General features: G+C 44.8%; 1 protein-coding gene and 1 long non-coding RNA gene across 2 annotated transcripts in view; one reads left to right on the top strand and one right to left on the bottom strand.

Moving 5' to 3' along the window:
* LOC310764925 overlaps positions 1–9,206 on the bottom strand; it is a 28,143-nt gene extending 18,937 nt beyond the window's left edge. The window contains exons 1-2 of the long non-coding RNA XR_014549363.1: positions 9,167–9,206; positions 8,971–9,079 (exon numbers count right to left, since the gene is read on the bottom strand). This is a non-coding gene — a long non-coding RNA (uncharacterized lncRNA). The remainder of the gene's footprint in view (positions 1–8,970; positions 9,080–9,166) is intronic.
* A 9,536-nt stretch (positions 9,207–18,742) lies between these two features.
* RBBP8NL (RBBP8 N-terminal like) overlaps positions 18,743–23,238 on the top strand; it is a 38,526-nt gene continuing 34,030 nt past the window's right edge. The window contains exon 1 of the mRNA XM_083618662.1: positions 18,743–18,924. The gene's annotated coding sequence lies outside the window, so the exon portion shown is untranslated. The remainder of the gene's footprint in view (positions 18,925–23,238) is intronic.

Raw genomic sequence — 23,238 nt, 5'->3', positions numbered from 1 at the left:
TTGTGTCAAGGGCAGGTGTTTACCAGCTCCATCTGGTACGCAGGCTGAGACCCTACCTGCCCACGGACTGTCTCGCCAGTGGTCCATTCTCTGGTTATCTCCTGCTTGGACTACTGCAATGTGCTCTATGTGGGGCTACCTTTGAAGGTGACCCGGAAACTACAACTAATCCAGAATGCGGCAGCTAGACTGGTGACTGGGAATGGCCACCAAGACCATATTACACCGGTCCTGAAAGACCTAGATTGGCTTCCAATATGTTTCTTAGTACAATTCAAAGTGTTGGTGCTGACCTTTAAAGCCCTAAACGGCCTTGGTCCAGTATACCCGAAGAATCGTCTCCACCCCCATCGTTCTACCCAGACACTGAGGTCCAGCACCGAGGGCCTTCTGGTGGTTCCCTCACTGTGAGAAGCCAAGCTACAGGGAACCAGGCAGAGGGCCTTCTGTGTAGTGGCGCTCACCCTGTGGAATGCCCTCCCATCAGATGTCAAGGAAATAAACTACTACCTGACTTTTAGAAGACATCTGAAGGCAGCCCTGTTTAGGGAAGTTTTTAATGTTTGATGTTTTATCGTGTTTTTAATATTCTGTTGGAAGCCACCCAGAGTGGCTGGGGAAACCGAGCCAGATGGGTAGAGTATACATAAATTATTATTATTATTATTATTATTATTATTATTATTATTATGCCCCTAAGCAATGTGTACATGATCAGTGAGCCTATAAGTCAGTAGCCGACCCTCTAACATTCCTTAGATGAAAATAGCGACATTTCTCACTCACTCCCCCATGAACTGACCCTCCTTGACCCCCCATTTTTGTCCCCCTCCCACAGATCATTTCCTATCAGAAGACAGATAGGTCTATTCAGTTCTAGGGATGCGGAAGAAATACCATTTTGTTTGCATTTCAATTAGAAACTACCTAATTCATGCGTCTCAAATCAATATGCAAAACCACAACACAATTGCCCTTCAAAATGTGCACTTCTCCCGATTTTGCAATATATTATGGAAATGCATTAATTGGAGGAAACATGGGCATAAAAATGCATGTATTGGTGAAAATGGCATACGAAACTGCATCATGTTAAAGGAGAACTGCTTGCAAAATGTGCGTACCAGGAGAAATTTGCATTGAACGCTGGTGAATTTTCGCACAAATTCTTCTTCTTTTTAAAATGAAAATTGCTGCAGAAATATAGAGAATTTAAGCTGGGGGAAATAGGGAACCAAGAAAAAAATGAAATTGGCAGGTTTGTCTGTCCTTGTTCTGTGCAATTATTTCTCAGTGGAAGAAGAGAACTTGATCTCAACTGGAGCCTTCAGCATTCAGGCCCAGTTTCTCTCGCGTGCTCCCCATAAAGGGAAACAGAAAGATCAGCACATGTTGCTGGCAGGTCATAACAGATGTTTAACAAGATGGTTTTCTATGAGGCTGTCAGTCGGGGTGACATCTGCTCTGGGGGTGCCTGCTTTCTCTTACCGTATTGACTAGGAAATAAATAGATCTGGCTACAGGAGAACGAATTCAGATTTTAACTTCTCGATTTTGCAGTAAAGCTCAGCTCAGTAAATTGATTTTCATAGCCGTAAAAGCTGAACACTCATAACCCCAAAAGCGATAAACATTTTATTGCTGTTTGGAATTTATATTTTATTACAGGTCTCTCTCTCTCTCTCTGTTCCCCCCGCCTTCCTAGATATATACCCTGGAGGGGTGAAGGGGGAGGTATTTTTATGTGCAGTTGTAGAAATGAACTTAGTGCAAATATTTTTATTATTTGCCACTTGGCATCAAAATTTCCATGCATTCTCCCAGGACTAAGCATATTCTTTAAATTATTCAGCGTGATCTTATGGTACTTAGGAGACTTCCTAGGCGGCTTGGTCCTTCAGATAACCATTCTCTGGAGCTGGAAAGCATCGATGCAGGCAGATAAAACAGTGTGCACACCTACAGCACACTGCCACAGAGAGACACAAAGATTTGGTCTTGTTCCAGCAAGGCTGCTTTTGAGGTCTTTTTTCTCCCTTATGCAACACTTTAAGAATGTTCAAAGGTCTTTACATACATAACCTCAATCATATTTAAAACAGCCCTCTAAGGTCAGCCAATATAATTATTCCATATTCCAGAATGGGAGCTGAACATCCACACCATGGATTTAAAGCACTGTGATACCGCTTCAAACTGCCATGGCTTCCCCAAAGAATTCTGGGATCCATTGTCTGTTAAGCATGCTGAGTCCTGTTAAAGGTAAAGGGACCCCTGAACATTAGGTCCAGTCGTGGCCGACTCTGGGGTTGCGGCGCTCATCTCACTTTATTGGCCGAGGGAGCCGGCGTACAGCTTCTGGGTCATGTGACCAGCATGACTAAGCTGCTTCTGGTGAACCAGAGCAGTGCACGGAAACGCCGTTTACCTTCCCACCGGAACTGCTAGGTTGGCAGGAGCAGGGACCAAGCAATGGGAGCTCACCCCGTCACGGGGATTCGAACCGCCGACCTTCTGATCAGCAAGCCCTAGGCTCTGTGGTTTAACCCACAGCGCCACCCGCGTCCCATCTGAGTCCTGTTAGGAGATCCCCATTCTCCTCACTACATTTGCCATAGTTCACTATGAAAAGGGATTGATTGTTAAGTAGGGTTGCCATATTTCAAACTTGCTGAGCCTTTTCTTTGAAGAAGAAGAAGAAGAAGAAGAAGAAGAAGAAGAAGAAGAAGAAGAAGAAGAGGAAGAAGAAGAAGAAGAAGAAGAAGTAGTTTGTGAGCTGAAAATCAGCACTTCTGACATGGGATACCTACCATATGTCCAGATTTCCGCCCGGACACTGTTTCCGATGACCAAATCCCAGCCATGTCCAGGAAATTCTGGACATTTGGCAACCTATTGTTAACCCACTCTTGGAATTGTACCTCTCTGAGGCAAATTATGTGTCTCCTAAGAACTCTCAGCACCCTTAACAAACTACAGCTCCCAGAATTCATTGGGGGGAAGCCATGACTGTTTAAAGTGGTATCATAGTGCTTTAAATGTATGGGGCAAGTGTGGCCTAAGAGAGTCATGGAAGGAAGGAAGGAAGGAAAGAAGGAAGGAAGGAAGGAAGGAAGGAAGGAAGGAAGGAAGGAACCTCAAAGGTCATTGAGCCCAACCCTTGCCAATGCATGAAATCTACCTCTAAGCAAATATGATGGAACACGGTGGTTTTATTAAATGTGCACTGATTCCACTGCACTGTGGTTATCAATGGATACTCAGTGGAAAGCTGTAATGCACTCTGCTCTGGAACTCTTCACTATTTTTTCTGTCTTTGGCCAGATTAAGCCTAGCCACCTTAAGCAGTCATGGCTTTCCCCCAAAGAATCCTGGGAAGTGTAGTTTGCTAAGAGCGCTGAGAGATGTGAGGAGACCACTGTTCCCCTCACAGAACTACAGTTCCCAGAGTCCCCTGGGGGGAGGAATGGACTGATAACCACTCCGAGATTGTTTAAGGTAGTATAGCACTTCTTGAAATGGACAGTGCCACTGGAAGAAGAAGTGGGAGCTGTGGACTCTTCCAATTTACCAATGGATAGGAAAAGGCCTCTTGGACAGTTTTGGACTTTGGGCTGTCAAATTTCAGCAGTGCTCTGTGTGACGTTAAAATGCCCTCCCACGCACACACACCTCTCACGCTCTGTTCTACAGCATTGTTGCGGCGCCCCCTGCAGCACAGCACCCGGTGCGGCCAACCTGGTCACACTATCATAAAACTGCCTCTGATCAGATCTCAGGTCCATCCAGTCCAGCAACTTGGCTTTACAGTGTCCAGCCAGGTACTCATGAGAAGACTGCAAGCAGGATCCCAGCACAACAGCACTACCCACCTATGTGATTCTCAGAAATTGGTATTCAGAGGCAATTGGTCATCAATGACACATCCACCATTAAAGAGAGAGGGAAATAAGACAATCTGGAGCAGTGGTGTCACAATGGTGCGCCCCAGGTGTGCCCCGGATTCCACATCTGGGAGGGTGACACAGCACCCCGTAGGCCCAGGCAGAGGCCCGGGCTAGGTAGATAATGTCCCCCCCTTTTTTTTTTACCCTGGGGATAACTGAAGTCTTATAAATAAGTTAAGTATATAAATAATTTTCACAAAAGTTATGCTGACGAATAATTTTATTTCAAGGCTTGAACCGTAACTGCATATAAAGACAAAATGGAAAATGTAGATATACAATAGTGCTTTTTAAAAATACATAGGGAAAAGGATTATTATAAGTATTTACATTTAAATTGCTTTCCTAGCTTTCTTTTCTGCGAATTCTTGATCGCAGGCCCCGCCCCAGATGCCAGGGAAGCTTTTCACTCATGCTGCCAGTCATGGCCCCAGGTAATCCGCCCACCGCCGCAGCCGCCTTTGCGCCTCCGCGTTCACTGCAGTGCATCCCCTCCGATTGTGAATATGCTGACCGGGGCCCCCTTTGGAATCGGAGGGCCGGGCCAAGTGGCCCATATGGCCCCCCCTCTGTCTGGGCCTGCAGCCACGAGCAGAGGATCCCCGCGCTGGCGGCAAACCGTTATGTACAGCGCATGTGCAGCGTTGCTATGTACAGCACATGCGACACCACCCCCCAGGTGTCAGAGGGCCTTCGTTCACCCCATCTGGAAGAGCCATGATCAGATTGTCCCAACATTTCCCCCCTTGGCTGGCCATTATGGGAAGCAGAGAATGTGCAGGCCTTTGGTGTGGTCCAGCTAGTATCTCCTTATGTTCTCCAGCTCAGACCCTCCAAATGTCCCTATTTTCCAGCGACAGTCCCGGATTAACAGAAGGCATCCTGGTCTCTGAATTTGATCCCGGAATGTGCTGCTTTTCCTTAGGATCTCTCTATGTTCATTGGAGAAATGTTGGAGGGTATGCAGTCATGAAACACACACACACACCCAAGCCAATGAGATAACTATGCAACCTTTAGAAGACAACTGAAGGCCGTCCTGCATGGGGAAGTTTTAAAATGTTTAACGTTTTACTATGTTTTCATATGTGTTGCTTCAGGGCTATATCAAATCCTGTGCTTCCCTATTGCTCTGCGACCCAGACACACAAATCGTTTCCTGTACAGGAATTCTATCTGGGATTGGCAGGCGAGAAACAGCCCAAGATGCCTTTGGAGCCACAAAGCAGAACGGGTGGGAAACGCTGCCTCTGAAAGGGTGATTTCTAACCATATTCAGAAACCCATTAATAAGTAAGCCATTCATCTGATACCGGCAACAAATACTGTTTGCAAGTATTTGGCTGCGCAGCAATTCAATAACACCACTCCACCGTTATCTATCCATCAGGCAACACAAACATTTATGAAACTACATTTCTGAAGGCTTTTAAAGGTGTATTTAAAATGTGTTTGGCTTTGAAGCCTTATCTTTGCGAGCTCGCATACTCTGATAAAGGCCACCATTGAGCTCCCTCTCGGGGAGCAGCTCAAATCCTGTCTGTGCCAAAGATATTTCATTCTCCGAGGTCGAAATGCCTGCAGCTCACATGCAATGGAAAGCGGATTTTACAAAGGCTCTCCTGCAAGGGCACGTGGTTCACTGAACCGTATATCATCCGTGCAATGGACTCCTGTTATCACTTTGCAGTGCAGCCCCTGGGCTTGTAGCAAGGGATGAAAGCTTGGTGGACCGGGCGAGCGTTTTCCGAAAGCTTGTTTGCTGCAGCAGCCCCTTGCATCTGTTTATTTACTGAGGTTTCGTATTTATTCTCCTTCATAGCTGTCAACTTACAGATTTGAAAATAAGGGACCAGCAGCCTCGAAAATAAGGGATCAGCAGCCAAAATAAAGGATCAACAATTACTTTGTTTTTGAATAAACATTCACAATTTTTTTACTGATAACAATAAGCTAAACAGTTAGAGGATCTATACAACTCTGTAACATGCAGAAAATAGCATTATTGGAGAAACCAAAGACTGGAACTGAGGGAAGTTGGGGGGTGGGGTGGGGGGATGGGTTTTATGGGGGGAGGAAAAATGGGGGAAAATAAGGATATGTTTTTGAAAAATATGTTTTGTTATAATTTTGAATAAAAATTATTTTTAAAAAAACAATTACTTTGTTAAAATACATATTTTGTTGTGTGCAAATGGCTTTAGATACCTATTAGGTCCATAAATTACCATATATTCAACACAAAAAACAGCAACAATTTGTTGTTGACAAAGCACAGCTGGACATAAAAAGGGCCCCATTACCTTCAGTAGCTTATTTAAGGGACATCATCAATAAGGGACAGCAGCGGGACATGGCGCTGGGATAAGGGACTGTCCCGCCAAATAAGGGACGTTTGACAACTATGTTCTGCTGCCAGATGCCTTTCAGAGAGGCTTATGGTAAAACAAAACACAGACCACACAACTGAAACATCTCAAAAACATGCGTCGCAAGGACAGTTTCAATCCTGTACATGTCCACTCAGAAGTAAGTCCTATTAAGTCCACTGGGGTTTACATCTGGGCAAATGGGCCCTGGATTACAGCTTTAAAAGCACTTTAAAACAGCAGTGCTTTAAAAATAAAAGAGCAGCCCTGCTGGGGAAGGACAATGGCCTGTCTAGTCAAGCATCCTGTTCTATTGTTCTGTTGTTGTTGTTGTTTTATTGAAATGAATTCAATTATAAAGAAATAAAGTGATACAGAGAAAAAAGGGGGAGGGAAGTGGGGGGGAGAACAAAGATATGGATAAGAATATATATATATATATATATATATATATATATATATATATATATACAAAAATGCAATGTAATATACTCTCCTACATTCTTATATAATTTGATATAGTGTTATTGTCCTAATACATATGTAGATATTAATAGCCTACTACATTAATATATGACAAGGGATGCAGGGGGCGCTGTGGGTTAAACCACAGAGCCTAGGGCTTGCCGATCAGAAGGTCGGCAGTTCGAATCCCCACGATGGGGTGAGCTCCCGTTGCTCGGTCCCTGCTCCTGCCAACCTAGCAGTTCGAAAGCATGTCAAAGTGCTAGTAGATAAATAGGTACCGCTCCGGCGGGAAGGTAAACGGCGTTTCCGTGCGCTGCTCTGGTTCACCAGAAGTGGCTTAGTCATGCTGGCCACATGACCCAGAAGCTGTACGCCGGCTCCCTCAGCCAATAAAGCGAGATGAGCACCGCAACCCCAGAGTCAGTCACGACTGGACCTAATGGTCAGGGGTACCTTTACCTTACATTAATATCTGCATCCCTTTCTAAGAGTGGCATACACCTCATCTGTCCCGGCAAAACTGGGACATTCCATTTTTTCAGAAGTACAGGTTTTTCCAAAGTATGGATTTCAAAGAATTGTTGGGGTTCCTATTGTTTTAGAAACTCTGAATTTGGTCAGTTCGCCTGTAAATGGGAAGTGAATCAAATTTCTCCCTCACCCCTTCTCACAACTTGCCACATTCATTTTTTTACAAATAGATTGTGTAAATCATATTCCAGCTAAACCACCCATTGCCCTACCTAACCCCAGACACACAGGAGCCAGTTCTGATCATTCATTGATGAGAAACGTACACTTCGCTCACTGCCAATGTTCTCTGTTATTTCTCCACATTTCCCAGGGATGAAGTTGCAGGGTTTGGGGGCTGCAGCCTGAATCGCATTAAGCTCTGTCCATTTTACAGATGAAAAACTGAGGCCAAGAGTGAGATGGAAAACCTGTGGCCTGCCAGATAGACTACAGATCCCATAGGGTTGCCATATTTCAAAAAGTGAAAATCCAGACACAAAAGTTATTGAGCTTTTTTTGGCAAAGTTGCTGAGCTTTTTTTCCACCAAAATATTGAGGCTGCCATTCGCCTGGTGTTTCCCAGACATTGCAGTGATTTCTGCCGTATTCCAGCTGTGTCCGGGAATTCCGGGTGTATGGCAACCCTAGATCCCATCATCTCTAACCCATGTGTTATAAGAATTTAAGGTCTCATATATATAAATTATCTATACGGGCTCTTGGATACCCCACAAGGGGAAAAGAGCAGGTTTTGTTTACAACACGTTTGTTTGCAAATATTTCTATACCACCAAACATTTACACACACACACACACACACACACACATCAAGGCAGTGAACAACTTCAAACCATCACTAAAACGACATCAGTTGTTAATACAGTACATTAATATTCATGTAATTATTATTATTTAATTAACTGAATTAGTAAATGATAGATTCAGATTTCTGCAAGTAGATTTGAATTTGTATTTGCTAATTATATGTGGGCGTGGGGTTATTGGTTTGTTTCTTTTCTTTTTTGTTATGCATTTTCTGTTCTCGTTTTGTATTTTTATGTTGTGAACCACCCTATGAAGCAGCCCTGTTTAGGGAAGTTTTTAATGACTGATGTTTTAATGTATTTGTAATCTTTGGTTGGAAGCCGCCCAGAGTGGCTGGGGAAATAGATAATAAAATGTTATTACTATTTGGATGGAGGGAGGTATACAATTTTTAATAATAATAATAATAATAATAATAATAATAATAATAATAATAATATAAAATGTTCTTAAAATCCATCTCTCCACCCTCCCAGATTCATTTCAGCTTCTAGGGCTGATTCGAATGTTACAGGTTGCAAATTTATTAAAATGAAGGGCCACACACAGATACATGGTTGACCTGAATACCTGCATTCATTCATTCCTTCCTTCCTTCCCAAACCATGGGACACAATTTGTCCAAACATACACTCTTCCTGATAAGCCTTCGACAGACTTCAGAACAAATTGGCCCGTTCACAATGGAAAGCTTTCTTTATTATTGTTTGAGGGAAAGGAGAGGAGAGGAGAGGCTGGAGGGATCAATAGGCAAATAATAAAATAAGGCATAGGCAATGGATCGTGTGACCCGTCAGGGAAAAGTGCCTGTTGTCAGACACGCCTAAGCAATCCAAATGGGTACTTACCTGCCAAGTGAGGCAGTGGTTTTTAAAGTTCACCTTGAGTTTCTGTTTACATATTCATTGATTTCCAGAATTACAGGCATCGGCTACATTTGCTGACAGATAAGAAAGGCTGAAACATGAACAGAAGGTAAAAATGAGGAGACCCCCAAGGTTATCCTTTAGCTCATACACAGAGGGGAGGGGGAACCCAGCCTACCAGCGTAGAAGGAAATGATTATGCTCCCTTTGCACAATCAATTTCCCCTTATTACACCTGTGTTAACAACCACCAAGCAAACTCAAGAGGAGGGCACTAGTTAACCTTAGACCTCTGTAGTAATGTGATTTTTATGGGAGTTTCTCCGTGGCAAGACCATAGGCTGTTCCTGTTGCCCGGCGCCAGATTTGTTTATTTTTAATCCTGCGGGTCTCTGTGTGAAACGTGGCAGAACCTGTAGGACAGCAGCAGGGAAATTCCAGCTCCCACAGGTCAATATTGGACTGGCAGAGGTCCAATTTGGCCCACAAAGCCAGTCCCCCCCCCAAAAAAACCCCGACCACGTCCACCTGTCAATCAGCAGACATCTCAGTGACGCCAACTAATAGGCAGTGCTGGGGTTCAGCTCTGCCTTCGCTGCTCCCAACCGTTCCCCAAAGGGAGCTGACATGTCTTCTTCTTCGGCAATCACTCGTAGCTGAGTAAGATTGTCTTCCATGAACACAGTCTTAACAGTGAGTCCATAAGAGACTGTGGAGGCCAATTCTGGATCCACAAGTCCTTCCACAGTGGGGATACAGGTTTCCAGGCAGGCGTTGGTTAGGGTTTGCCAAACGTGCCTTCCTCTTAGCATGTTTCACCCTTTCGTCTTGAGTTCGAGCGTCTTCAAAGTGCATAACACCTTTGGTACGGGCTGTCCTCCAATTGAAGCTCTTGCAGGCCAGTGTTTCCCAGTTGTCAGTGTTCATACTACATTTTTTTTTAGATTTGCCTTGAGAGAGAGTCTTTAAACCTCTTCTGTTGACCACCAGCATTGCGCTTTCCATTTTTAAGTTCAGAGTAGAGTAGTTGCTTTGGAAGACGATAATCAGGCATTTGAACATCATGACCAGCCCAATGAAGTTGATGTTGAAGAATCTTTGCTTTGACACTGGTGATCTTTGCTTCTTCCAGTACACTGGCATTACAGTGGTACCTCGGGTTAAGAACTTAATTCGTTCCGGAGGTCTGTTCTTAACCTGAAACTGTTCTTAACCTGAGGTACCACTTTAGCTAATGGGGCCTCCCACAGCCGCCGCGCCACCGGAGCACAATTTCTGTTCTCATCCTGAAGCAAAGTTCTTAACCTGAGGTACTATTTCTGGTTAAGCCGAGTCTGTAACCTGAAGTGTCTGTAACCTGAAGCATCTGTAACTCGATGTACCACTGTAGTTCACCTGTCTTCCCAAAGCATGTGTACAATTTTTCAGAGATACCATTGATGGAATCTTTTGAGGAGTTGGAGATGAGGTTTTAAGTGGTCCATGTTTCACATGCATACAGTAAGGTTGGTAGTACAATAGCTCTATAAACAAGCATTTTGGACTGTTCAGTGCCAGACTGCCAAATAGCCTGAGTAGGGTCCCCACAACAAATAAAATAGTTCCATGGAGCTCCACAAGAGGGCGCCAGGTTTATGGCCCTGCCAGCTACAGCTTGGCCCTTCTGTCTTCCCAGTTGCTCCATTCTGCTGCTTCCACAGTCATCCATGGCTCCACATGGGTCTCTTAAGCCAGAGTAATAATAATAATAATATACCAGTATTTGTACCCCGCCCATCTGACTGGGTTGCCCCAGCCACTCTGGGCAACATGCATAAAAAACATACATAAAACATTAAACCTTAAGAAGCTTCCCTCTTCAGGGCTCCTTCAGATGTCTTCTAAAGGTTATATAGTTACTCAGTCTGAGAATGCAAAGCTCACAATAGGTAGGAGTCATGCAGGGAGGGTGGGCACATCAAATGGCCACAGATTATCCAAAGATTCTAAGTAGGTCTCAATGAAGAAAGGAGAGGAGAACAGCCTTGACCACAGAAAACCTCTTTCATTAGGGTTACAGCTCAAAGTCCCTAAGACACTCTTCCCCAAACAACAACCCCAGACCATTCAACATTCCTCTGATGAAAATAGGTTGTTGTTGTTTAGTCGTATCCGACTCTTCGCGACCCCGTGGACCAGAGCACGCCAGGCACTCCTGTCTTCCACTGCCTCCCACAGTGTGGTCAAACTCATGCTGGTAGCTTCGAGAACACTGTCCAACCATCTTGCCCTCTGTCGTCCCCTTCTCCTTGTGCCCTCCATCTTTCCCAACATCAGGGTCTTTTCCAGGGAGTCTTCTCTTCTCATGAGGTGGCCAAAGTACTGGAGCCTCAGCTTCAGGATCTGTCCTTCCAGTGAGCACTCAGGGCTGATTTCCTTCAGAATGGATCGGTTTGATCTTCTTGCAGTCCATGGGACTCTCAAGAGTCTCCTCCAGCACCATAATTCAAAAGCATCAATTCTTCGGCGATCAGCCTTCTTTACGGTCCAGCTCTCACTTCTCTTCTTCTATGAAAATAGGTACATCCTATTTAATAATAATAATAATAATAATAATAATAATAATAATAATAATTTTGCCCTACCCATCTGACTGGGTTGCCCCAGCCACCCTGGGCAGCTTCCAACATATATCAAAACATAAACATTTTTTTAAAAAACTTCCTTATGCAGGGCTGCCTTTCCATGTCTTCTAATGGTGGTATGGTTACTCATCTCCTTGGTTCGGGGGTCACATAACACATGTAAAGTGTACACTGTGTGAGGAATTCCCCTCCTTCTCCCTACCCCCCCCATGAGCTCTGCATAGAACAAACATCAGGAGTAACTGGACTCTACAGAACACAATTAAAAATGTAGAATGGGGCTTTTTTGGGTAGGTCGAGCGACATCTATAAGTGCACAGTGGCTCCCGTTCCTCGCCTTTGCACTATTTCCATGACTGCAATGCCTTGACTTCTCTTTTTGTGCAATGCTAACACACCTTCTCCTCTCCGGGGCCCTGTTGAAATGTGCTGCAAGGACCAAACATTTGCAATTCCAACCTGCTCAGAAGCTGATGAGCAACCTCTGGTGGACAGTAGTGCATAGGCAATGCGATGAGTAATTCATCTTTGCGTTCGTTCCAAGAATATCCTTGCACTCAAAGTAGGTCTGTAAATGCAGAGGCTTGGTGGGGTGATCTGCATATGGTCACACTCTCCAGAGCCAAATCTTAGGGGGGGGGGCGAGGGGTTACATTAAGCAATGTTGGGAAAGAGGTAGTTAAAATACACCCAATATGCTAGGAAGCAGCATAAGTAAGCACAATTTTCTGAAAAATATAGAGATCAGTCCCTGAAGAATTTTGCACCTAAAATCTCAGTGCCAGAAATCCATATCATGCTATCAGTTTCATAATTTTTGACCTGGCAATATACAGTAGTACCTCAGGTTAAGTACTTAATTCGTTCCGGAGGTCCGTACTTAACCTGAAACTGTTCTTAACCTGAAGCACCACTTTAGCTAATGGGGCCTCCTGCTGCTGCCACGCCGCCGGAGCACGATTTCTGTTCTCATCCTGAAGCAAAGTTCATAACCTGAAGCACTATTTCTGGGTTAGTGGAGTCTGTAACCTGAAGCGTATGTAACCTGAAGCGTATGTAACCTGAGGTACCGCTGTACAGTGGACGCTCAGGTTGAGAACGTGATCCGTGTAGGAGGCACGTTCGCAACCCACAGCATTCGCAACCTGCAGCGCCGCGTCTGCGCACTCTGCGCACACACGGGTTGCGATTAGTGCTTCTGCGCATGCGCAAAGCGCAATTTAGCTCTTCTATTCATGCGTGACCACAGAAATCCGGAAGTAACCCATTCCGGTACTTCTGGGTTTCGGCGCGTCCGTAACCCAAAAAAACGCAACCTGAAGCATCTGTAACCCGAGGTATGACTGTATTACGAAGCACGATGTATGTGTGCTATGCAAAAATCACCATGTGGGGGTAACCGTGAAGCCAGCCAGTGCGTCCCTCAATTCTTGCAGCCCTTGCAAACCCTGCTGGCTTAGCTTTCCCCTGCCTCCTACAAGGGGCATCAAATCACGATGCAGGAGAAACCATGAAGCCAACCAAAGCCTCTACATCGCTCCATCTTTATTTCAGACTTCGTGATATATTGGTATATAGCACAATGTTTAGCAGGTGATGTATCACGGTGTTGAAAACCAGATATCACCCTGTTCTAATCAGGAGCAAGGAACCCATGGCTCTCCAAAGATTGTTGGACTCCACTTCCCCATCAGCCCCAACCAACACGGCCAATGGAGGGGGTAATGGGAATTGTTGTCCGGCAATATCAGAGGCAGCAGAACTGCCTTCCCTTAGAGCTACAACCACCATCATCAGTACAGTGATACCTTGGTTCTCAAACTTTATCTTTTCCAAAAGTCTGTTCCATAACCAAAGCATTCCAAAACCAAGACGCGCTTTCCCATAGAAAGAAATGCAAAATGGATTAATGCGTTCCAGACTTTTAAAAACAACCCCTAAAACAGCCATTGAACATGAATTTTACTATCTAACAAGACAATTGATCCATAAAATGAAAGCAATAAACAACGTACTGCAGTCACACTATCCATCCATCAGTATCTGGACTGGGTTCCACACAGTCACAAAAACAAAACAAAACAGCGCAAAATAAATAGCAAAAACAGACAGATCTCAGTGTAAGACTCAAAACGGAAGTGTGGCACTCAAAATGGAAGCGTAACACTCAAAACGGAGCACATTCGGCTTCCAAAAAAGGTTCGCAAACCAGAACACTTCCTTCCGGGTTTGCAGTGTTTGGGTTCCAAGTTGTTTGAGCACCAAGGCGTTTGAGAACCAAGGTACCACTGTATTAGGTTTTAGGTGTCTGTTTTGGGTAGTTGACCTGACAAAGTTGAACAGTAAATTAATTGATGGGTATTGTTTGTACGGTTCACTTTTAAGTTAACTGCTTAAAAGTGATATTTAGTGTTCTGAATTTTTTTTTATGTCTGTGTTGTAGATTGCCCTGGAATCACAAGTGATAAAAAGTGGTTTGGAATTTGAATGAACATATAACAAAAGGCAGCTTTTGGAAAGGAGACCTTCTAGGCAATTCAGCGTCATTAACTCTCTCCTGTCCACCCCCACTAATCTTCCAACAATATGTTCAAACATGATGTTCCCACTAAAAAACAAACAAAAATAAATCTGATTGTGCAAAATGTTCTCAGATATCAGAGTACAAAGAAACCCAAAACAAATCATGCTCGTCCCATGACTTCAATAACTGGTTATAAGTGAGTATCCTCACCTCAATAGCCTCATCTGTAAAATGGGTATAAAAACAATGGAACTCACTGTTTCCTTGCAGAATTGAAAAAAAGTATTGAAAAGTGTAATGTGCACAGAGGAAAGCTACATGAAGGGAGGGGGAATGCTCCCCCAGAAAAGCCCATTTGCCCAATGAAAAACATTGCTTTGTGGGGGGGTGTCTGAGTGGAGCAGCTAAACATCACTCTGTGTACCCAGAGAATGTTGGCAATATTTTTGAACCCACCATGAGGGCTGCCTAAAAGATTCCAACACTTTAGAAACTCAGAAACTTTACTTTTTCTCCCTTTCCATTTCCTTTTTGAGAAGCTCTTCAGAGGCAGGACTGCTAACCATTTGGACAGATCTCCCTGAAGAACATCAGCAGTCAGGTGACCATCTGACTGTTTACGAATCTACTGCTTACATAAGGTTTATGTGCAGTAACAGTGAGGGATAGTTGTTCCTCGCTATCCTGTAGAACTGGCTGGTGTGAGCACAATGAAATGTGAAAGCCAAGGTCCTTACATCAGAGTGTTGCATAAGGATCAGTTGGAGATTCCACTGCAATGTTTCATAAAGTATATATAGAAGCACAGCGAACGGTTAGCTCTACAACAGGCACACTTGATGTCAAAGAGCCTTCACGGTTAGACCTATATTTAGGATTCATGCAAGCCTCGTCAAAGCACAGAGTTTGGTACTAAGTACAAAATTAACCTCTCCATTCTGAAGGAAATCAGCCCTGAGTGCTCACTGGAAGGACAGATCGTGAAGCTGAGGCTCCAATACTTTGGCCACCTCATGAGAAGAAAAGACTCCCTGGAAAAGACCCTGATGTTGGGAAAGATGGAGGGCACAAGGAGAAGGGGACGACAGAGGACGAGATGGTTGGATAGTGTCTTCGAAGCTACAAACATGAGTCTGAACAAACTGCGGGAGGCAGTGGAAGACAGAAGTGCCTGGCGTGCTCTGGTCCATGGGGTCACGAAGAGTCGGACATGACTAAACGACTAAACAACAACAACAACAACAAAATTAATCAGCCCAGGCTTCGGATTTCTTTTAAAACAATAGCAATAAAGTTTCTAGTCATTATGATGGGGTTTAATGGGTGTGGGCTACGCCTGGTGAAATTTCATAAGGCAGATAGATACATCCAGTGCTAGTTCTACTCAGAGCAGATACACTGAAATTAATGAACGTAAGTTGGTAAAGTCCATTAACGACAGCGGGTCTACTCTGAATAGGTCAGTGGAAACAACAAATGAACAATTGCATGGTTGGGCCAGTCCATCCAATTCATTTTAGTATATGTGCTGCCGAAGCGAGCACCAGTCCATCCATCCAATTCAACGTTCTGTTCCCATAGCAGCAGGCCAGAAGCCTCTGAAAGTTACCACCAAGTTGTAAAGGTAATGGCCAGTGTTTGTAGTTTATTTCAAACATCAGCTGTTCAAAGCTCCATCACCTTATTCTGAGTTCTGGGCATGCAGTCCTCCATTCTCTGTGTCCACATTACTTCTCTAGACCCTCTCCTTCAAAAAAATGCCTATTCCAAAGATCCACATTTTTTCAATGTGCCAGAAAAATCTAGCTGTCATGTTTTCAGAATTCCACACCTCAGTGAAGCCTAGTAAAGTCTGGTACTAAATAGCTTGGATAGCTCAGTTGGCTAGACAACACTAAGATTGCAGGTTCAATCCCCATGTGGGACAGCTGCATATTCCTGCATTTCAGAAGGTTGGACTAGATGATCCCCAAATTCCCTTCCAACTCTCTGGTTCTAAGAAAGCGTGTGTTCTTCTCCCCAGTGATGAAAGAGGACGGGAACAGGCAAGGACAGAGTAACAGCCGATCATTATGGGAGTTAACATGCAAATCCACTTTGATCACTGACTCTTCAAGTCGAACAGGTACATCAGTATTTATTATAAATCAGGCACTCAGTTGCAACTGAAATTCCTAGAAGAGATTCAGAACTGGTTAAATTAAGACTGCGCTTTCTGATTTTGGTTTCCAGGGCAAAAGTAGCGCTTCCAGGCCCTCTGAAATGGTTGGCTCTCTTCAAAAACCCTCCCATCTGTTCACACCCATTGTTTCCCCCAATATGTTGCTATGCCCTTGCCAATCCCCCCCCCACACTTTTTAGGGGTGCTTTCTCCTAATGATCCCCAGCCAACCAGGGATCAAGTGGTAAATGCAATGACATCACAGTCAGATTTGACAGCTTTTTAACATCACCAAGGGCTAACAGCGACTGATTTACATTGAGAGCAAACCTTCCCAGAACGGTACCCTGGCAGTTCTTATCGAATAAAAAAGGTAAAGTACCCCTGACAGTTAAGTCCAGTCGCAGACAACTCTGGGGTTGCGGCACTCATCTCGCTTTACAGGCCAAGGGAGCCGGCATTTGTCCGCAAACTGTTTTTCCGGGTCATGTGGCCAGCATGACTAAACCGCTTCTGGCGAAACCAGAGCAGCGCATGGAAACGCCGGTTACCTTCTCGCCAGAGCGGTACTTATTTATCTACTTGCACTTTTTGGCATGCTTTTGAACTACTAGGTTGGCAGGAGCTGGGACCGAGCAACAGGAGCTCACCCCATTGTGGGGATTCGAACCGCCGACCTTCTGATCGGCAAGCCCAAGAGGCTTAGTGGTTTAGACCACAGCGCCTTCCTTGTGTAGCAACTCATGGAAGACCATTAAAAGCAAGGGGTGTGTTTCCATCTTAACGTTGCTGAATTTCACCTTTCCCAGCTCAGCCCCAGTTTAAGGAGTTTTACAACAAATCGTTTAGTGGGTGTTTGAGGCTGAGCGCATGCTGTAGCTTTAAAACACATTAAAAACACACCATATCCCTCAAAGAAACTTGGGCACTGTAGTTTGTGAAGGGTTGCTGGGAAGTGTGACTCTGTGAGGCAGCGGTTCTCAACCTGTGGGTCCCCAGATGTTGTTGGACTACAACTCCCATCATCTCTGAACTCTGGCCTTGCTAGCTAGGGTGATGGGAGTTGTAATTCAACAGCATCTGGGGACTCACAGGTTGAGAAAGGCTGCTGAGGGGTAAACAAACTACAGTGCCCATAATTTTTTGAGGGAAATAGTGTGTTTGGTATGTGCTTTGAAGGTATATTGTGCATGCAGCCTGACTCTCTAAATCAGAGAAGAAGAAGAAAAAGAAGAAGGAGAGGAGGAGGAGGAGGAGGAGGAGGAGGAGGAGGAGGAGGAGGAGGAGTTTGGATTTGATATCCCGCTTTATCACTACCCGAAGGAGTCTCAAAGCGGCTAACATTCTCCTTTCCCTTCCTCCCCCACAACAAACACTCTGGGAGGCGAGTGGGGCTGAGAGACTTCAGAGAAGTGTGACTAGCCAAAGTCACCCAGCAGCTGCGTGTGGAGTTGCGGAGACACGAACCCAGTTCCCCAGATTATGAGTCTACCGCTCTTAACCACTACACCACACTGGCTCTTGGAGGTTGGAAAATTGTGGTCCTGAAGATGCTGCTGAGGTACAGTTACCCTCAACATTGACCATTGGCCATACTGGATGGGGCTGATGGGATCTGGAGTCCAACAACATCTGAGAGGCCCAGATTCAAACTCAGAGGAGCAGTCACCACTTGCTGCTGGTACACCTGAAACAGCAGGATCTGCATAAGAGAAGAAAACCCCTGAGAGATGGAGGGAACAGAAACAATGACAACTGGAAGCCTTTCTGCCACAACCACGTTTGGTATCACTTCAGAGCTTGGCAAACTTTCAATACTCAAATTCAATTTGGAAGTGTTGAGGCAAACTGTTCTTTTTAAAAAAACAACACAGTAAACTTCCCTCCTTCTGAATCAGCATGATCAACATCAGTCTCTTTTCTTTCCCCAAATGAGGAAATGTTTGCTTGAGAATTTTAATGTCCTCCGATTTGTAGCTGCCCAAAGAACAATAGCATGGAATCTGTTCTCAGCAATATAAGATCAAATGTCAAACTAAACACGCAAGGACCCTCCCTTGTAGGCGAGCTGACGAGACGTGAGAAATTAAGAGCCGACCCGAGTGGTTAGACATGTTTGGGGGGTTTTTTTGTTCCCCACCCGCCACCTGTGGGGTGGGTGTAAAAGGAAACGAAAAATTTCCCATCTTAATGGTAGATGCCTTATTGGGGGAGGGAGCTGTTTTGTTCCTGTGATTGACTGACTTTGACCAACTACACGGAGCTGTAATTATGGGGAAACAATCAAATCTCTATGTGGAGTTGGTGGCAAACCTGTGTGGCCACTTCTTTGTGTTATAGCAGAACCTGTTTAGCAGCTTCAGTACCAGCGAACCTCCTTTCTGCTGCTGGGTTAAAGAAACGCAAACCTGTACAGCAAGTTTGACCGAAATGCAAAAAGAAAAAAAAAGTGTCTTATTGTCTGTGCAAATTTACCCACATTGCTCTCTCCTATCTCTGCCGTGTTCACAACCTCTCTTTTTGTTTCTCTGTCATCATGACTAGATAGAGCGACAAAGTCACAGGTATCAAGGTGGGAAGGGGAGGGGAAGAGAGAGAAGACGGACGAAGAGACGCTCCGGTCTGATGTGAGTATTTGCTATTGCACTTGAGAGATGGGTTTTATCTAGTGACTTCCCTTGCTAGCATAGCATATGGCTTGGGGGGGAAACCCAGAACCGATGCTGGCATTGTGCCCATGTAATGCAAACGGATCCAGGAACTGAGGCTAATGTGTATTCCACAAGGCACAGGCCTTTCGTTACCTGCTTGGATGGTCAATATATGCTAGATTTGTCCTAGTGGTTTTGTAGGGGTTCAAGAGATATTCGAAATCTGCTGGTATCAGACGTTGCTCATTGGTTTTGTCTATCTGTTCTTGCACAATGTTATCATCTGTCTGTCCGGCTGTCCACCGTTGGAAACAGGATAGTGGTCTAGGTGGGTCAATCTGCCCCTGCAAGGTGATTTCTTCCTTTCTTATTTCTTGCATATGTTTGGAGCACAGATATTCCCTGATCATGCTAAGGCGATCTTGCCCCTTTTAAGGCGATCTGGCACCGAACTGCTTACTGGTTTTCTCATTCTGCTGGGAAACGGATACAAAAGTCTGCATACTTTTAAATGAGTGGAAGTCGGCATTGAAAACAATATTGCACATCCTACACTGTGTGTCTGTAAACGAGGCAAAGTACGGGTGTGATGGAACGAGCCTTGCATGAAACCAAGAGTCCATCCCCTCTTGCGTGCTTTTTCATAGAGTTGTCCGTCAGCCAGAGGCTTCTAAGAAGCCCACAATAGGGCTCAAAGGCAACTGTCCCTCTCTCATTATTCCTCTGTCCCCACAACAAAGGTATACTGCCTCTGAACTTGGGAGCTTCACTGATGACCAAAATAGCCAACTAATAGCAACAACAAAACATCCCTTTCTGCCCAAAGAATAAAGTGTTCAAGCATTAACATGAACAATCTGTTTCAGTCAAAATCAATTCTGATTTAATTTTTAGATCTCAGAGTTTCTATAGCTCAGCTAACATGCGGCGGGGAGTAAGGGTTTTCTGAGTGCTGAGCTCTTGGGGAATATGCATTTATCAGACTCAAAGCACCTGTTTTTTAAAAAAAATCACAGGAGGGGTTATAGCTCACTGGTGAAATGCATATTTTGCTTTCCAAAGGTCCCAGGTTCTGCCCCAGGTATCTTCAGGTAGAGCCGGGAAAGATACCTGGGCAGGTGTTGCCATTCAGTGTAGACGAGTGTTTCTCAAACTTGGGTCCCCAGATGTTGTTGGACTACAACTCCCATCATCCCTGACTGCTGGTCCTGCTAGCTATGGATGATGGGAGTTGTAGTCCAACAACAGCTGGAGACCCAAGTTTGAGAAACACTGGCACTGTAGACCATACTGTACTACACGGACCAACGGACTGATTTGATATAAGGCAGCTTCCTATGTGGAAAGCTTGTAGATCGGTGGTAGGCCCTTGCTTTGAATGCAGAAGGTCTCTCTAAAATTTTGACGTGGAATGTCAGCTAACCTGTGTGCTCGATATCGTAATCCAAAGCTGTGATGAACAGGATTGTTGCAAATCCATACCGGGAGAGGCTGTTCCTTGCAACCTATTTCGTTCTGTGCAGAAATAGCAGCGTCCCCAGTCAGCTGAAACTTCATTCATGGGCAGAAGGGCATGAGTCTTCTGCCAATCAGAATATGCCGGGCATCTGAAGCTGCCTTAGGTAGTGCAATGGATCAGCGCCTCTGGTTGCTAACCAGAAGGCTGGTATTCGATCCCAGCCACGGATGACTGGGCAGGAATCTTGCATTGCTTTTTAAAAAAATATGTTTTGTTAAAAAAGGATTCCTGCTAACATGTAGAATAAGAGAACAAGAAGAACGTAAATTTAAAGAAGACTGGAAAATATTTATTGAATATATGGAGGAAAACTGTGCTTATTTGAAATCGTGGGCAGCATTAAGATAAATTCAACAGTGTAATTAAGTTTTGACAGATGTAATAATGGAATACTGAATGGCTTAGTTTATATAAAATATGCAGGGATTTATGTCTTATAAAATGAACCATGGAAAGAGAAGAAGGGAAGTCATTGATATTTTAAATGAATATTCTAAAATGTAAAATAGAAAATTTAATAAAAATTACAGGGGGTGAAGATTCCTGCATTGCACAGGGTTGGACTAGATGACTCTCAAAGTCCCTTCCAACTTTATTCTATGGTTCTAAGTCAGACCACTGGTCCATCTAGCCCAGTTCTGTCTACACTGACAGTCAGCAGCTCTCCAAGAATTCAGGCAAGGCTCTTTCCTGCTCTGCTACCCAAGGGCCTTTTTAGTGGATGTAGTGCTGTGAGTTAAACCACAGAGCCTAGGGCTTGCCGATCAGAAGGTCAGCGGTTCGAATCCCCACGACGGGGTGAGCTCCCGTTGCTCGGTCCCTGCTCCTGCCAACCTAGCAGTTCGAAAGCATACCAGTAAAAGTAGATAAATAGGTACCTCTCTGGCAGGAAGGTAAACGGCATTTCCGTGTGCTGCTCTGGTTCGCCAGAAGCGGCTTAGTCATGCTGGCCACATGACCCGGAAGCTGTACGCCGGCTCCCTTGGCCTATAGAGCGAGATGAGCGCCGCAACCCCAGAGTCGGCCACGACTGGACCTAATCGTCAGGGGGTCCCTTTACCTTTACCTTTTACCTAGCCAACCAAACCACCCACACATAAAGCGCAGACTCCATATTGGAGCTAAAGACACACACACCCATAGCAACTCATTTTCAGAGGCCAACTTTATACCATTTAGCTGCCATGGTCACGACAGTGAAACTATGCCCTTTGTTTTGGGGAAGGTGGTGTAGAGGCAGTGTGGTGTAGTGGTTAGAATGTTGGACTAGGACCTGGGAGACCAGCGTTCAAATCCCCATTCATCCACAAAGCTGGCTGGGTGACCTAGGGCCAGTTGTCCTTCTCCCCCAGCCGAAACCACCTCACAGGACTGTTGCAAGGACAACCACAGCATCGCACACCTTTCCTCATGAGAAGGGGGTAATCTTGTACACCTGCTGGGGGGGAGGGGGGTATAAATATAATAAGTGAATTTAAGAATTGACACAAGCTCCCTCCAAGGCAGCCTATTTTGCCCTCTCCTTAATTCTGTCCCTTTCCGCTCATCTTCTGTGATCGCCGAGTTTAGATCCTGGGTGATGATAGCTCAGTTGGTAGAGCAGGAGTCTCTTGGGGTCGTGGGTTTGAGCCCCACATCGGGCAAAAGATTCCTTCATTGCAGCGGGTTAGACTTGTAGTTGGTCCCTTCCAACTCTGCCGTTCTATGATTCTGTGACCCACCCTGTCCATCTCTTTGGCTTCATCAGGGCTTGGTTTCAGAAGCAACCGGTCCTGCCGCATTGCGAGTGAGCATGAGTTTTTGGGATGAGGAGGCGGTGGCTCTTGTTGCTTACTCTGGTTCTGAGACTGGCCCTGCAGCTTTCTCTCTCCATCTTGCCTGCCTGGATATCGTTAAGGCAAAAGGGTTGCCCTAGCGCTATAGGCAGTGCCGAGAAAGAGAAAATGCACTGGGTGGGGACCCACGAAATGAGGCCGGTAGTCTCTGCTCTACCTGCTGGGTGACTACTTGGTGCAAGCTGCCTTGATCAACTGCCTCCGTGATGGTGTTGCAGCCAGCTAGCCATCTGCAGCGCGGCAGCTAACGCACATAGCAAGTCACATGCCATTAACCTCCTTTGCCCGTCCTCTTCATAAATAGTGTCAGCGCCAACGAAACACCGGTAGGTATAGGAATTGGGCAGCGGAGAGATTCAATTCCATTGGCATTTAAAGGTGAATCTGTCAAATTCTCACCTCCTGCAACCGAAACACAACCACCCTTCGAATTTTGCACTTATCCCAATTTTGCAAACAGTGTTTGCCAAAATGTACGGCTTGGGGGGGGAATGTGCATCGCCATGAATGTGCATCGCCATGAACATATTGATGAAAATAACATACAAAGGCACTACAAATTGCTTGCAGAAATGTATGCATCAGTCTAAACTACGTACACAAATGTCTTATTGGGAGAAATTCCCACTAAAATGCTGGTGAGTTCTCATGAGAGTTTTTTGGGCTTTTTTAATCAGAAGAACTGAATTTAAGATTGACGGGGGGGAAATGATTAAGATTAACATTCAAAAAACCCTGACCTCCAAGCAGGACTTACTTATTTATCAAAAGTTACATGTGCAGCTAATTAAACTTGCTTCCAAATATTGTAATGCTGTAGTGCTAAAATGAGAAGTATCAACTAGCACAGGATTTGGGGGGGGTTGTTTTTCAAGTAACAGTATCTTTTTAAAAAATAATAATAACTGTGCAACGTTCAGAAATGCCACTAGTCCT

The sequence above is a fragment of the Podarcis filfolensis genome (assembly GCF_964270895.1).
Source record: "Podarcis filfolensis genome assembly, chromosome: 6".
Classification (NCBI taxonomy): Eukaryota; Metazoa; Chordata; class Lepidosauria; order Squamata; family Lacertidae; genus Podarcis; species Podarcis filfolensis.
The sequence above is the reverse complement of the archived record's forward strand: the minus strand, read 5'-3'. Positions and strand labels throughout refer to the sequence as shown.